Here is a 16656-nt window from a genome sequence, read left to right as displayed (position 1 = left end):
AATTCTTGGTATCATGTTGGGTGGCTCACAAAAGCCTGTAACTCTAGCTCCAAAGGATCTGTTGCTTTTTTTCTGGACTCTGGGTCACCCGCGCTCATACATGCACAGTTAAATCTTTTAAAAAAGAACCCAGAGCAGTGATTATCAACCTTCCTAATGCTGGGACCCTTTAATACAGTTCTTCCTGTTGTCCTGACCCACAGCCATAACATTATCTTGATGTTACCTCAACTGTAAACTTGCTACTGTTATGAATCATCATGTAAATATCTGATATGCAGGGTATCTGATATGTGGTACCCAAAGGTTGAAAAGCACTGGTTCAGAGGACCATTCTAGAGAGCAGCTATAACAGTGGGGTTGCATGATGCTCTATTAACTCTCCAAGCAATTTTCCTTAACAGAAGAAAGATGCCATAGTCCTGGATGAGATACCCCTAGATCTGACCAGCAAAAGCAAATGGATTTGAGGCATAGACAGGCTGGGGCAAAGAATGTACATGACTGCTCAGGCTTTGGCTTCTGTAAGGGACATTTTTTAAAAAGATATATATCTATTTAATGTATGTGAGTACACTGTAGCTGTCTTCAGACACACCAGAAGGGGGCATCAGCACTCACTACAGATGGTTGTGAGCCACCATGTGGGTGCTGGGATTTGAACTCAGGACCATCTAGGAAGAGCTATCAGTGCTCTTAACCACTGAGCCATCTCTCCACCCCCTGTAACGGGCATTCTTGTTCCCTTAGCTATTAGCAGTACTGCTGTTTGATCACTCAGCTGGGATTGCTATTAGCTGATGGTAGCTGCATTGGATAGCTTCAAAACTTGACATAAACTAGTGTCATCTGCAAGGAGGGAGCCTCAATTGAGATCCAGCCTTAGGGCATTTTCTTAATTAGTGACTGATGGAGGAGGGTTCAGCTCATTGTGGTTGGTGCCATTCTTGCGATGGTGGTCCTGGGTTCTATAAGAAAGCAGGCTGAGCAAGTCATGAGGAGCAAGCCAGTAAGCAGCACCCCTCCATGGTCTCTGCACCAGCTCCAGCCTCTAGGTTTCTGACTTCCTTCCATGATGAAAAGTGCCGTGGAAATATAAGCTGAATAACCCCCAACTTTCTTTTTGGTCATGGTGTATCATCATAGCAGTAGAAACCCAAGATACTGTTTTCTACATCTATCAACTATTTAGGTAACGCAGGGGTAGAAACGGTTGTTGAATTCCAGAGCCTCCCAGTAGATTGGCTGAGGCCTTTGCTGTGTCTCCCTTCCTGGATCCTGCTTCCTCTGTTTCTCCACACAGTTATTTGTTAATAAACAACTCGCATGTGACTCTTCATTTCAGAATCTCTTCTCCAGGGAATCTAGTTATGACAGTATCTGAGTCACCAAAATGGTACCTGTCTTAGTCAATGTTCTCTTGCTTTGAAAAAGCACCATGATTATGGTAGCCTTACAAAGGAAAACATTTAATTGGGGCTGGAAACTGCTGCTGACCCATTGTCCTGGCCTCGGGTCAGGTGGCAGGGCAGTTTCTGAGGCCTGGACTTGCCTGAAATTGCCCAGTTCTTGGTAACAGAGATTTAGACCTAGTCTCCTTGACTGCCAATTTGAAGCCTGTTATGGAATCAGTTTAGCCTTCTCAATTTGTGAAGTTTTCCCCTCAGTTTTAAAATGCTGACCACTGGGGCTGGAGAGATAGTTCAGCCATATAAGGGCGCCTGTTAATCTTGCAAAGGATCTGAGTCTCGTTTTGTGAGCCTGCGTCTCATAGTTTACAACTGCCTATAACCCCAGTTGCAGGTGACCCAACATTCTCTTCTGGCCAGAGTGACAGCCACCTGTACTCCTGTTCGCATGCCCAGCCACAAATATGTGCATGACTAAAACCACAAGAAAAATTTAAAGACGTGTTGACCAATAAACTAACAATTAAATATAAAAACACTGTATAGACCAAAGATAAAGTAACAGCTTAGTGCAAGTTTTCAGGCGATAAAAATTTTGTTACTGAGGAGAATCTGAGAACATATTTTTTTTTTTTTTTACAAAATAATATATTTAATTGAGTAGGCATAGAAAATTTAACTGCTGTACATCTATTTTTAGACCTTTAGAGGCTGTTTCAAATGTTCTCTACAGTGAGGCTCTTCACACCTATGTCCAGTGCTTTTAATGGGTTACAGAGTCAGAGGGCATAACTATTTAAACCACCCTTTGCATACATGGTAATTAGTCTCACAAAGACTTATTACTGTCTTTACTGACTTATACACTGTCACCTAGCAGTGATGTATGAGAATTCAGTTTTCCACCTTCTTGTTAACTGGAAACTTAGAATATGTAAAATAGTAAAAAAAAAAAAAAAAAAAAAAGGTAGTTTCTTGTTGATTTAATTTGCATTTCTGTTTATTAGTTGGGTTGAACATTACCCCATATGCTTGTTTACTGCCTAGATTTCTTTAGTGATTTGTCTTTGTTTCCTTTATCTCTTGTCCACAGGGTAAAGCCCTTGGTTTGAGAGTCTAACAATGTCAATCTATGCTGCAGCCAGGTATAAATAAACATCAGCACCTGTTCCTTGTTTACAACATCTGCTTTATGGAGCCTTTGTTTTCCCTCTTGATTGTCAGCTTTTATCCACTGTCTCACACGAGCAGCTTTCATAACAGAGGCAAAATGAACCCAAAGACAGCTTTCAGTAGTCTATGATGTTGGCTGAGTCTAACTCGTGTTGTGATAAAAATCCTGTACCTGAAAGGAAATTAGGAGGGAAAATTGATAAGGGAGAACAGATTTATTTTCTATTTGACTAAACAGTGGCTCTCAACCTTCCTAATGTTATGACCCTTTAATACAGTTTCTCATGTGTGGTGAGCCCCTCAAACCACAAAGTTATTTTCACTACTACTTCATAACTGCAACCTTGCAACTATTATGAATCATAAAGTAAATACCTGTGTTCTCCAGTGGTCTTAGGCGACTCCTATGAAAGGATCATTTAGCGCCCCAGTGGGGTCTTGACCCACAGGCTGAGGACCACTGGACTAAAACATTGTTTTAGTAGCCTGATAGCTAAATGGAGGTGTGTTAGAGTGCCTCCAGCCATGACAGTCACATCAGACTGTTTTACACTAACCTTTTATGACTAGTTAATGAATTTTACTTATAAATTAATTTGAGTTTAAAAGTCTATATCTTAATGGTGTACTACAAGATAATTCTTCTGGATTTTGAGATTCCACATTCAGGATTCTAGAGCCCAGCTGGATATTCAAAATCAACCTTTAAGCCCCACCTGCTCAGGGACCAGGTGACTTCCTGGAATTCTGGGAATCGTAGTTCTTGGAATAATAATGCCTCATGGAAAAATACAGTGGCCTATGGTTTTGCCCTTACAAACCCCCTACAACACAGCCAGTCTCAGCTGGGAAATTCCAGGGGATGGTCCGGACCAAAGTCCATCTCTCGGTTGGTATTTGGTGTTTAATAAACTTGCTTCGAATTTAGCCCACAATGGAGGAATTGTTTTTCTTTGGCAAATCTCAGGATTAACAGTTAACTGGCTCGAGTTACTTCTCTCATTCCAGTAACAAGCACCTGGCAAAAGCAATTTAAGGACAAGTGGCTTAGGAATGGAGACTTTAGTCCATGGGGTACGTGGCAGCAGGAGGGCGAGGTGGCTGGTGGCTGGTCATATATCTGCAGATGGATGTTCAGCTTACTCTCATTTATTTTTTCCATTTTATTCGCTCTGAGATCCAAGCCCCTCGGATAATGCAGCACAAACCCGGAGTTGGTCCTCTCTCCCCAGTTAATTCCCCATTATGTCCACAGGCATTACTTGTAGAAGTTCTGAATCCAGTCAGGTTGACAGTGAGGACTAATAACTATTTGTGTCCTGAACTTACTTTACCTAATGTGGACTCAGTCTGAAGGTTCCTTCTTCAACTCCCATAGCTAATAAGCAATTGCAACATATTTCATCTCAAGCTCTTTCAGGTTCATCATACTTCCTTCTCCTGACGGCACAAGCATGCCGTTGCTACATTGTGTAATTTGATCCCAATAGGTAATACTTTAAGTCATGAGTAAGTATATTTCTACTATATTCATGTCACGAATATGTTGCAGAAAAATAGTGGCTCTAGCTGTGGTCTGAGTAAACCAGAATGTCGGAGTCTTTTAGAAGAAGTTTAAAGGTAGAGTGAACGTCCACAGTGAATTGTGAAAGAGCTGGAGAAATTTTGTTGTGGGACTGCTTTTGAAACTTTACAGCAACGTCTAAGCTGACCTGTCTTAATAAATTGAGTTTCACGCATAAAGGCAAGGCTGGAAGATACTTAAATTTAACTCTGAAATGTCACAAGAGTTGCTCACCCTTTTGAGCATTCTGTTGATCCTGATCAAAAATCAGAGGCCAAGGATGCAGTGTTGTGTGGTTCATGAGCTGCTCTACAAACCACACAGACATCAATCTCATGGATGGTTTATGGAATGCACACTCCAACATTGATCAGATCAGAATTATCTGAGGCACAACAACGAACATTTCTAAGGGTAGTCTTATAAAGAAAGAAAGAAAGAAAGAAAGAAAGAAAGAAAGAAAGAAAGAAAGAAAGAAAGAAAGAGAAAAAGAAAAAAACTCCACAAAACCCATAATGAGCTCATATGAAGGGGCACGAAGTGCTGCTCCATCATCAGCACCAACACAAAGTATTTGGGCATGTAGACAGAACAGTTATAACCGACCTTTATTCCTATTGGTCTCATGGTTGTGGAATTTCTTAAGATTAACAAACCTCAGAACATACTGAATGTAACATGGTCGGCATGACCCTGCTCTGAGTCAGTTATTCTTCTGTGGCGATGACTGGCAGGCATATTACAGCAACAACTTGAAATAACCGGCAGGCATGGAATAAAATGGCTACAGCTATGTTTAGGTGGGGTTCGGGCAGACCTCAACACAGAGAAGGGTGTAGCAGAATCCCTCACCCCAATCCTGGGGCCTCAAGGGAGTAGTGCTGTAACAAGCTGGGGAATTTGCATAACCTTTTGTGACTGATTTCTTCGCTGCCAAGGAGGGAGGTTGTCTGAAGAGAGTATTGCAGGAAATATATAGAATATGAGGCATATGTGTATATATGTGCACACGAGGCAGTGATTGTCAACACCTACACACACAAAAACACAGACGCATACACACACACACACATGCACAGACAGGCACACATGTGAGCACACACCACACATGAAGGCTGTCTGAATCAGTAATAAGAACATGCCTGTGAATTTGCCAAGTGAGAAAAACTCCAAGGTTTCTAATTCTTTTCTATGTTCTCTTATAAACCATAATGTTTCAGCTATGAAGAGGAGCTTCTAGGGTTTTTTTTTTGTTTGTTTGTTTGTTTAGATTTTGAAGATAGAGTATTTTCAGAACCCAGGAAAATTAGTTTTAAATGCTGGGCTTGGGGTTCAGGTAGCTTTAGGTTGCTGGTGATACTCAATAAATGAAAACATGAATGAATGAATGAATGATTGTAAAATTGCAACACACCATGCTTTAGGAATATGTCACAGGTGAAGTTAAAAGGCTAGGTTAGAGGGTAGTAATTGGACTCTCCTTTTAAATATTTATTTATTTATCTATTTATTTATTATAGCTGTCTTCAGACACATCAGAAGCGGGCATCAGATCCCATTACAGATGGTTGTGAGCTACCATGCGGTTGCTGGGATTTGAACTCAGAACTTCTGGAAGAGCAGTCAGTGCTCTTAACCTTTGACTAATCTCTGCATCCCTGGACTCTCCTTGAGGACTACTCTGACATCGTCAGTAGGTGATGAGTCCTCAGGAGGAGCCAGGAGGGTCTACTGTCTCCCAGCAGAGTGGCAAGGCATATGCACAGACGTTTAATTCTGGCACTTGGGAGGCAGAGGCACGAGGATCTCTGTGAGTTTGAGGTCAGCCTGGTACAGAGTGAGGTCCAGGACAGTCAGGGCTATGTAGAAAGACCTTGTCTCAAGCAAGCAAGCAAGCAAACAAACAAACACTAAAACTCTCACTTATTTGATGTGTGTGTGTGCATGCACATGTCTACATGTTATGACATACATGTGGAGGTCAGAAAACAACCTGTGACAATCTTGTCCTTCCATCATGTGAGTCCTGGGGATGGCAGTAAGCACCTTTACAACTGAATTCTCTCTCAGGCCCCAAGGGCATTTCTTACCCCACATTTGATAGAGGCCTAATATCCAAGATATACAAAGAACTAAAGAAGAATCAAACAGTCCTATTAAAAATGGGGTACAGAGCTAAACAAAAAGTTCTCAATTGAGGAATATAGAATGGCTGAGAAGCATCTAAGGAAGTGCTTGACATCATTAGCCATCAGGGAAATAAATGCAAATCAAAACTACCCTGAGATTCCACCTCACACGAGTCAGAATGGCTAAGATCAAAAACTCATATGACAGCAGATACTGGCAAGGGTGCAAAGAAAGAGGAACATTTCTCCACTCTTGGTGGGGTTGTAAACTGGTACAATCACTCTGGAAATCAGTCTGGCAGTTCCTCAGAAAATTGGACATAGTACTATCTGAAGACCCAGTTATTCCACTTCTGGGCATATACCCCAGAGACACTCCAACATACAACAAAGACACATGCACCACAATGTTCATAGCAGCCCTATTTATAATAGCCAGAAGGTGGAAAGAACCCAGATGTCCTTCAGTAGATGAATGATACAAAAATTGTGGTATATGTACACAATGGAGTACTACTCAGCTATCAGAAACAATGACTTTATGAAATTCCTAAGAAAATGGATGCATCTAGAGAATATCATCTTGAGTGAGATAACCCAGTCACAAAAGAACAGACATAATATGCAGTCACTGATAATTGGGTACTAACCCCAGAAAGCTCTGAACACCCCAGAAACAACTCACAGACTGTGTGAAGCTCAAGAAAAACAAAGCCCCCCCCCAAAGAAAGAATGAAAGAAAGAAAGAAAGAAAGAAAGCCTCAGTTCTTCTTAGGAAAAAAATAAATGTATAGCACCCTCTCAGAGTGTGGTACACCTGGACCTTAAATCATCAATAATCCAAGAGCTAAGATAAAAGCCTTGTGGCAATTTTTGCTATTCACAGATCATTATGCTTAATCTATACTCAACAAGAAATCTGTTTCCATGTTACGTTCTGTCCTACATGTACTTCATGCTTATGGTAACTAGTGGGATTTCAATGCATGCTATCAAACTTCTAAAATAATTAAGTACTGACAAAATATTCATATAATGTTATGCCAAAATGCCTTTAAAAATCTGTATATGTATCCCTCTTTTTTTTTTTTAACTAAAGTGATAAGAAAAAAATAAAGAATCTGATGAACGCTCACTGAGAGGTGGTTCTTTCGGCAAAAAGTTGAGTGTGAGGTCAGTACCTTTGTGGCTGTACAAGACGTGAGAAGCTTGTTGTCTCATGGAAAAATACTGCTGATCTGTCTGTTGCGTGTAGCCTTTTGGGTTAACTGAGGTACATCTCTACCAATACTGCAGCACTGTATATCCCTCACCTAAAGAAGTCAGATCCAAATTTAAGTCCCAGCGCTCTCCAGAAAAGAGGGAGGTGCTGGGTCTGACAGGAGGAGAGTAAGAAGAGGCAGATGAGAGATAGAAGGGGAGATGAGCAGAAATGAGGAAAAGGTGTGTGTGCACATGCGCAAGTGTGCACGTGTGTCTGGAAGGCCTAGTGACTGGGTGCCTAGTTTTCTATCCTTGAGTTCCTTCAATAGAACAGCGACACCTTATCAGTACCATCTATTTGAACATTATTATCGCAAATAATATTTCACTTTCCTTCCTCTCCTCAAATCACTGGTAAGACTAGGGGTACATACACCAGGACAAGAGTACTTACCTCGTATATACAAAGCCCTAGGCTGAATTCCAAGTACCACAAGTAGTTGAAGAAATCTCTTCTCTAAAAAAAATCATTGGCATGCACTCCATTTATAGCTTTAATAGGTAGTTAAATAGTTCTTAGTTTAACTAGCTCTCTGCAGAATTCACTATTCACCAGAGAGTTAAGAGTAATAGGGAAAGACTGGAAGCAAAAACAGAATTATTAAAAATGGGACACTATCTAAATTTTACCATGTTAAAAAAAAATCACTAAAAAAAACAAGCAAACCGACAGAGAGCCTCTCTCCTTCGGGACGCTTAGGCACTCAGTGTCGCCCTTAGGAGGCGGGGCTGAGGTGGTCTTTCCCGCTCCCCCCACATGCACCGAGGCTGTGTGATGCTCGGTCTCTCCGGAGCAATTTGTGTCCTTATCTTCGAACATCTGTAGAAACAGCAGCATAAGGGCTTAAGCGAACACGCATGGGGATCGCAGGCAGTTGACAAATGAAGCTGATTTGCATTTTACAATAAACAACGGATCCGCCTGGCACACGGAAGAGCGGTGCAGGATTCTGATTGAGCACTAGATGTCGCTGTTGACTCATTCTGTTGTCTGGCAAGTCAGCCTTTCTCCTTAACACTACTTGGACAGATAATATTTTCCTTCCCTTCTTTTTCCTTCCCTCCCCTTTCTCCTTCTCTTGTCTCTTCTACTTCTATTGTAATTTTTCTTTCCAATATTTATTTATTTACTCATTTTATTGGATATATTTTATTTACATTTCAAATAGTATCCCCTTTCCTGGATTTCCCTTCCTATCCCCTATCCCATTCCCTTCCCCCTGCTTCTATGAAGATGTTCACCCACCCACCCACCCACTCACCCACCTCTCCGCCCTGACATTCCCCTACACTAGGGCATTGAACCTTAGCAGGACCAAGGGCTTCTCCCATTGATGCCCAACAAGGCCATCCTCTGCTACATATGCAGCTGGAGCCATGGGTCCGTCCATGTGTACTCTTTGGATAATGGTTTAGTCCCTGGGAGCTCTGGTTGGTTGGTTCTTATTGTTGTTCTTATGGGGTTGCAAACCCCTTCAGCTCCTTCATTTCTTTCTCTACCTCCTCCATTAAGGAACCTGTTCTCAGTTCTATGGTTGGCTATGAGCATCTGCCTCTGTATTTGTCATGATCTGGCAGAGCCTCTCAGGAGACAGCTACATCAGGCTCCGGTCAGCATGCACCTCTTGGCATCAGCAATATTGTCTGGGTTTGGTGGCTGTATATGGGCTGGATCCCCAGGTGGGGCAGTCTCTGGATGACCTTTGCTTTGGTCTCTGCTCCAAACTTTGTCTCCATATTTCCTCCTGAGAATATCTTTGTTCCTCCTTCTAAGAAGAACTGAAGCATCCGCACTTTGGTCTTCCTTCCTGAGCTTCATGTGGTCTGTGACTTGTATCTTGGGTTATCCGAGCTTTTGGGCTAATATCCACTAATCAGTGACTGCATACCCTGTGTGTTTTTTTGTGATTGGGTTACCTCACTCAGAATGATATTTTTTAGATTTATCCATTTGCCTAAGAATTTCATGAAGTCATTGTTTTTAATAGCTAAGTAGTACTCCATTGTATAAATGTACCACATTTCTGTATTTATTCTTCTGTTGAAGAACTTCTGGGTTCTTTCCAGCTTCTGACTATTATAAATAAGGCTGCTATAAACATGATGGAGCATGTGTCCTTGTTATATGTTGGAGCATCTTTGGGGTATATGCCCAGGAGTGATATAGCTGGGTCTTCAGATAGTACTATGTTTAATTTTATGAGGAACCACCAGACTGATTTCCAGAGCATTTGTAACAGCTTGCAATACCACCAACAATGGAGGCATGTTCCTCTTTCTCCACATCCTCGCCAGCATCTGCTGTCACCTGAGTTTTTGATCTTAGCCATTCTGACTGGTGTGAGGTAGATTCTTAGGGTTGTTTTGATTTGCATTTCTCTGATGACTAGGAATGTTGAGCATTTCTTTAGGTGCTTTTCAGCCATTCAATATTCCTCAGTTGAGAATTCTTTGTTTATCTCTGTACCCCATTTTTAATAGGGTTATTTGATTATCTGAAGTCTAACTTCTTGAGTTCTTTGTATATATTGGATATTAACCCTCTATCAGATGTAGGACTGGCAAAGATCTTTTCCCATTCTGTTGGTTGCCATTTTGTCCTAATGAAGCTTTGCAATTTTATGAGGTCCCATTTGTCAATTCTTGATCTTAGGACATAAGCCATTGGTGTTCTGTTCAGGGAATTTTCCCCAGTGCACATGTGTTTGAGGCTCTTTCCCACTTTCTCTTCTATTAGTTTCAGTGAATCTGGTTTTATGTGAAGGTCATGATCCACTTGGACTTGAGCTTTGTACAGAGCTATAAAAATGGGTCGATTTGCATTTTTTTTACATGCAGACCGCCATTTGGACCAGCGCCATTTGTCGAAAATCCTATCCTTTTTCCAATGAATGGTTTTCGTTCCTTTGTTAATGATCAAGTGACCATAGGTGTGTGGGTTCATTTCTGGGTCTTCAATTCTATTCCTTTGATCTACTTTCGTGTCTCTGTACCAATACCATACAGTTTTTGCTCCTTAATACAGCTTGAGGTCATAGATGGTGATTTCCCCAGAAGCTCTTTTATTGTTGAGAATAGTTTTTACTGTCCTGTGTTTTTGTTATTTCAAATGAATTTGGAAATTGCTCTTTCTAACTCTATGCAATTTATTTTTAATATATAATTTTATTTTTGAAATTATAATGTAATTACATATTTCCTTCCTTTAACATCCCAAGGTACTTCTTTGCTCTTTCAAAAATTTATGGCTTATTTTAAAAATTACTGTTATATATATATATATATATATATGTATCTGTTTGTATGCATACATATTCTAAATATGTACATATAAACTGCTAAGCTTGTATAATGTTTTTATTATATATGACATATTATATATATAAAATACATATGTATTTGTGTGTGTATATGTAGATATACACACACACACACATGCACACACACACAGTTCTTTGTTCAAGGTTGGAACCTTGTGAGACTTCCTTCTTTGGATTAGCAGGTCTGTTGCCCTGGTCCTTGTTGAAGTCTTGCTTAGGCAGCCATGATGATGAGACTCCATGCATGGGTATAGCTTCTCTGATACGTCTGAAAAACAGTCTCTTACGGGAAACTTCCTCTTCCCCTGACTCTTACAATCTTTCCTGTTTCTTCCATGATGATCTCTGAGACTTAGGTACAGGGCTTGTGCTGTAGTTGAATCTGTTGGGACTGGACACCACAGAGCTCTTGATCAGTTGTGGTTTCCCCCAATAGTCTCTGTCTGTTTCAAGAAACTCTGTGGATGAGGGGTGAGGATGCAGTTACCCATTCGTTCCCCGTGGGTGTAAGGACAAATGTTAGAACATAGTCTGGGACTGTGCTGGGTTAGTAAGAGGTGGTTGCAGGTTCTCCTCCAAGATCCATGATTGCACTAATCTGGGTAGTTGGCTAGGTTTCAGTACCAGGCATGACTTCCCTTTTGTTGGGCAGGCCTTCAGTCCAATTAGAGAGCTATTGTTTACCATCAAGGTACTGAGCCACCACTGTACCCTTAGGACTCTGGTGCCATGTTGGTCATTGTGGTTCATTGGCATCATAGCTGGAGAGGACTGTGGTTGTTTCCATCCTTTGGAAACTAGTATCGCACCTCTGGTGTCATAAAAACTAGTCCTCATGGTAGGGGGTGGAGGGGTGAGGAGGCCATTCAGGTCAGTCCAGTTTAGAGGCCTCTGGGCCAGTGTCTGTGCTGCTTTTAGCAATAGGGACTCACTCACCACCTGTGGGGGAACCAGCCAAGAGCAATGGTGATACCTTGCTATGTTTTGGGACTCTCTTGGATGCCTCTGACCAGCAACTTGAACAGTCTCATGTCTGGTGTTGAGGTTTTGTTAGTCTGTAGATCTTGTGGGGAACATTGTTATCCCAGATGAGAAAATTTCATTTAAATTATACATGCATATACAGACTCACATATGATTTTAATGGATAATAATATGATTCCATCTGACTTTTCAGACATCCTTATTGTTGTTGTCATAATTTTACTCATTCTTGAGAATGTTTTACGTTTGTTTATTTAATGAAATGTGATAATACCCACTACCCTCCTCCCAGTCTCTGCCCTTCACACCCTTTCACCAAGGACAAGGTTTTAAAAGCTTGAGTTGATATGCACATTTTTATTTTTCTCGATTGACTTAGTTTAAAACTTTTTGTGATATATTTAAAGGATCTCTTCTGGGGAACATTTATCATTTTACATCAAGTAGAAAGACGAAAGGAGTAGAGTTTGTCTTAAAGGTGATTAGGGATCAGAAGTTTATAATTATGAATACTTCCAGACCTCTAAGTTTCTGTTAATGAAAAAAAAAAAAGTCAAGTTACACTGGGCTTGTTTGTTTAGTTCCGTTGTATTTTAAAGATTTATTTCATTTTAACCTGTGTTTGTATCTGTGTTTATGTGCATATGTGTGCAGAGGCCCACAGAATCCAGAAGAGGGTGTCAGGTCCCCAGCAGCTGGAGTTACAGGTATGACCTGCCGGATGAGAATTCTGGCTGGTTTGCTGAAGGAGGCAGATGGAGGAGGAGTTCAAGGCCAGCTTGGCCTCACATTTTAAATGGGCTGGAGAGATGGCTCAGTGGTTAAGAACACTGACTGCTCTTTTATAGGTTCAATTCCCAGCAACCACATGGTGGCTCACAACCATCTGTAATGGGATCTGATGTGTCTGAAGACAGCAACAGAAAACTCATACATAATAGATAAATCTTTAAAAAGAAAGAGAGAGAGAGAGAGAGAGAGAGAGAGAGAGACAGACAGACACAGAGAGATAGAGACAGAGAGAGAGACACAGAGAGAGAGAGACACAGAGAGACACAGAGAGAAAGTTCTGAGAACTGAACTCAGGTCCTCTGGAAGAGCACAAGCAGCTTTTAACTGCTTGCCCTGGAACTCACTTTGTAGACCAGGCTGGCCCTGAAATCAGAGATCTGCCTGCCTTTGCCTCCTGAGTGCTGGAATTAAAGGTGTGTGTCACCACTGCTGGCTTAATCTTACAGTTTTAACTTTTTTGGGGAGAGCCTTTCTTTGTAGGTCTGGACCTTGCTATGTAACTGAAATTGGTCTCAAACTTGAGGCAATCCTCCTGCTTGTCTTCCCATTGCTGAGGTTGCATCAGTCACCATACTTAGCTGTCTCTTTTCTTTTTAGTTCCTTTGAGACAAGCTCTCTATGTAGTCCTGGTTATCCTTGAACTTGCTATGTAGACCAGGCTGGCCTTGAACTCATAGAGACCCACATGTTTCTGCCTCCCCAGTTCTGGGATTAGAGGCATGCACCACCACACCTGGCCTCTGGCAACCTTTTTACATGGAAGCTAAAGACTGGTCAGGTGAACTCTATATTCACCCAAATGGCTGCAGAACGTACTGAATTATATGCAATTACCTACTTGCTGTTTCCCTAAGGAGGTCTTACCAACTCTGTCTCATAGGTAATAAACTCGAGAATCAAGATCATGTAGCTGCCTGGTTTGTACAGCCAGTTACATGGTCTGACTTCGACATTTCTTTCCAAGTGTGTTTGTGTGGCACGACTCTCCCTGAGCTTGATTTCTGCTAGGTCTGCTTGCATAGCTGGAAGCTGCATTCTTTTGAAGATAAGCCCTATATTTACATTTTAAAAGCTTTTGAAAAACATCTGCTAGGAATCTTCTAGAAAGTAAACAAGTTGTAAGGTTCAGTGGTAGCCGGGCTTAGCATAGCTGTGTGTATTGCACGTGTGTATATATGTCCAGACACCATTCTACAAAGGAGTTCAAAACCACAAGAATGTGTGTGAGATCACTTGGAAGCTATAAGCTGTCACACAACAGATGTAGTAAATGGCGGAGGTGTTACAAGGTACTCGCTAGTTCGTCTCTCAGCCTGGAAACAGTCCTGTAAGAGTTTCCACAGAAGGGCTGACGGTGTATCACCATGACACTGTGTTTGCTTGGCCTGTGTAAAGCCTTAGCTTCGAATTTCCCTGAACATTTCACTATGTTTACAGAACCTAAATATTTTAGGATCAGAATGATACTGGTCTTTCTCTGTTGTTAGTTGCTGTTTATCTTCCAAACTGACTGCTGTCCCTCGTTCATTAATTCCTCCTGACACAGTTACTCATACCCCCCCACCCCCAGCCTAGGCCACAGGAAACCATCAAAGATCAGTCTCCCTCCTCATAGGGTCTAGTCTAAGATGACAATTTAGAAAATTTGTCAGGCTATTCCTGTAAGCAGCCAGAGGTGACCTGTGAAGACGGTTCGCTACTCTCTTGACCCAGAAAACCCCACAAAACCATGCAAATCCAGAGGTTCAAATCTTCAAGTTCACTTTAAGAACACCAGAAAACTGCCCAGGCTATCAAGGGTGTGCATAACCGCAAAGCCACCTGTTGTAGTAAATATTAAAAAAATTGAGGGCTTATCTCTTTATCACCCCCAAGGCCTCACTCTGCGGGTTTGCTTCTAGTATGGTGCCACACGCAGATTCTGTCACTTGGTCAGAGCCGCCCCCAAGGTCTCACTCTGTCTCACATGACTTTTTTCCCTGGCAGTTCACTCCGCCTGTCCTCTGCCTCCATCCCAGGGCGTTTCTTAACCCCAAATCCCAACAAAAACACAACTCTAATGCCAGATAACTTTTCATACAAGTTTATATATTAAACTCTCAATCCACAAACCGTCTACACAATAAGATTACATCAAATAGACAAAGATACAAGCTACCCTTCTATATGAGATATAAGATTTATAAAATCCTTAAAATGTTCATAATTACTTAACGCCAATAAAGCCCACCTGGATCTAATTCAGCCTTCCCGAGGTCTATCTTGGATCTTCTCTCTCTGTTCTCCATCCTCTGGCCTCTGACCTTCTTTCTCCACCTCCCTTACCCTACTCAATCACTGCCTCTTGCCTTTATTTTACTAATTAAAATGGGAAGGTTCTGATGAAGATTCTGAGTATGTGAATAGGCAGTACTTCTTGGGGAAGTGGAATTAGCATTAAAATATGAACAGCTTCAGGACAATCTACAGCCACCAAGTATGTGAAAGATGTCACTTTAAAGAAGCAATGTGTACCATTCTGGCGGTATAATGGTGGAGTTGGTAGGTACACCCAGGCTGAGCACAGGGATGGCGGCCAAAAAGAATTACTGAATTTTTGCTGCACATGCTTAAGAATGCAGAGAGTAATGCTAAACTTAAGAGTTTAGACAGACTCTCTAGTCATTGGACACATCCAGGTGAACAAGGTGCCTAAGATGTGCTGGTGAACCGACAGAGCTCATGGCCGGATTAATCCATACATGAGCTCCCCCTGCCACAGTGAGATGATCCTCACTGAGGAGGAACAGACTGTTCCAAAGTCACAAAAGGAGGCTGCACAGAAGAAAAAGATATCCCAGAAGAAACTGAAGAAACAAAAACTCATGACATGGGAATAAATTCAGCATAAAATAAATGCAGATAAAGTTAAAAAAAAAAATAGAGAGAAAAGAAAAAAAAAACCACCTGTCAGGTCCCTCTAGTTCTTCATTATTGTTATTATTATTATTTTAGTAAGAAATGATTTATTTATTTTTATTTTCCTCTGTGGATTGTTGGCATGTCTGTATAATCTCATCCCCTGTAACTCATCTGAAGTCACAGACAGCTGTGAGATGCAGTATAGGTGCTGGGATTGAACCTGGCTTCTCTGCAAGAGCAGCAAGTGCTCTTAACTGCTGAGCCACCTCTCCAGTCTCTTATTATTTTTATAATTTTAAACCAAACACTGAAGAATACAGGCCAGTTAGGACAACTTGTCTTAGTTGGGACAACTCCATTGATCACCTAACAGCAGTGGAGGGGATGCTTCTTTCCAAAGCTGTGTGGTTTGGACATAAAAAACAAAACAACAACAACAACAAAAAAAACCCAAAAAAAACCCCTGAAACTACAAATAAGCTTAGAGATCCTATGGTGGCTTGAATGAGAACAGCCCCACAGGCTCATATATTTGAATATTTAGTCATGAGAGAGTAGCACTATTTGAGAAGGATTGTGAGGTGTGGCCTTGTTGGAGGAAGTGTGTCACTGGGGGCAGGCCTTGAGGTTCCATAAACCCAGGCCCAGTCTCTCCCTCTCTTTGCTTGTAGATTGGGATGGAGCTCTCAACTATGTCTCCAGCATCATGCCTGCCAGTTGCCATGTTCTCTACCATAAAAATGCTTTCTTTTATAAAACTTGCATTGGTCATGACATCTCTTCACATCAATAGGACAGGGAATAGGACAGATTCCTTGCTATACTTTAGGCCTTAGAATTCCCCTTCCTTCCAGAACAACTATGACTCAGACTTGGAGACAGCTCTGTCTTGTCTCAGAGGCAGATGCTCAAAACATGTATAATTTTGATTGAGATATGTTCTATTCCTCTGTTCCTGTTCCCCCAGACAAGAACACCTTCTTGAGGGAAGTACCAAATCCTTTCCACCCTGTGCTCCTATGTTCTGAGTTTTTCTTAGTGCCTGGCCTGGGTGGAATCTCTCTCTCTCTCTCTCTCTGTCTCTCTGTCTCTCTCTCTGTCTCTCTCTCTCTCTCTGTCTC

The sequence above is a fragment of the Micromys minutus genome (assembly GCF_963924665.1).
Source record: "Micromys minutus genome assembly, chromosome: 19".
Lineage (NCBI taxonomy): Eukaryota > Metazoa > Chordata > Mammalia > Rodentia > Muridae > Micromys > Micromys minutus.
This window is presented reverse-complemented; position numbering follows the sequence as displayed.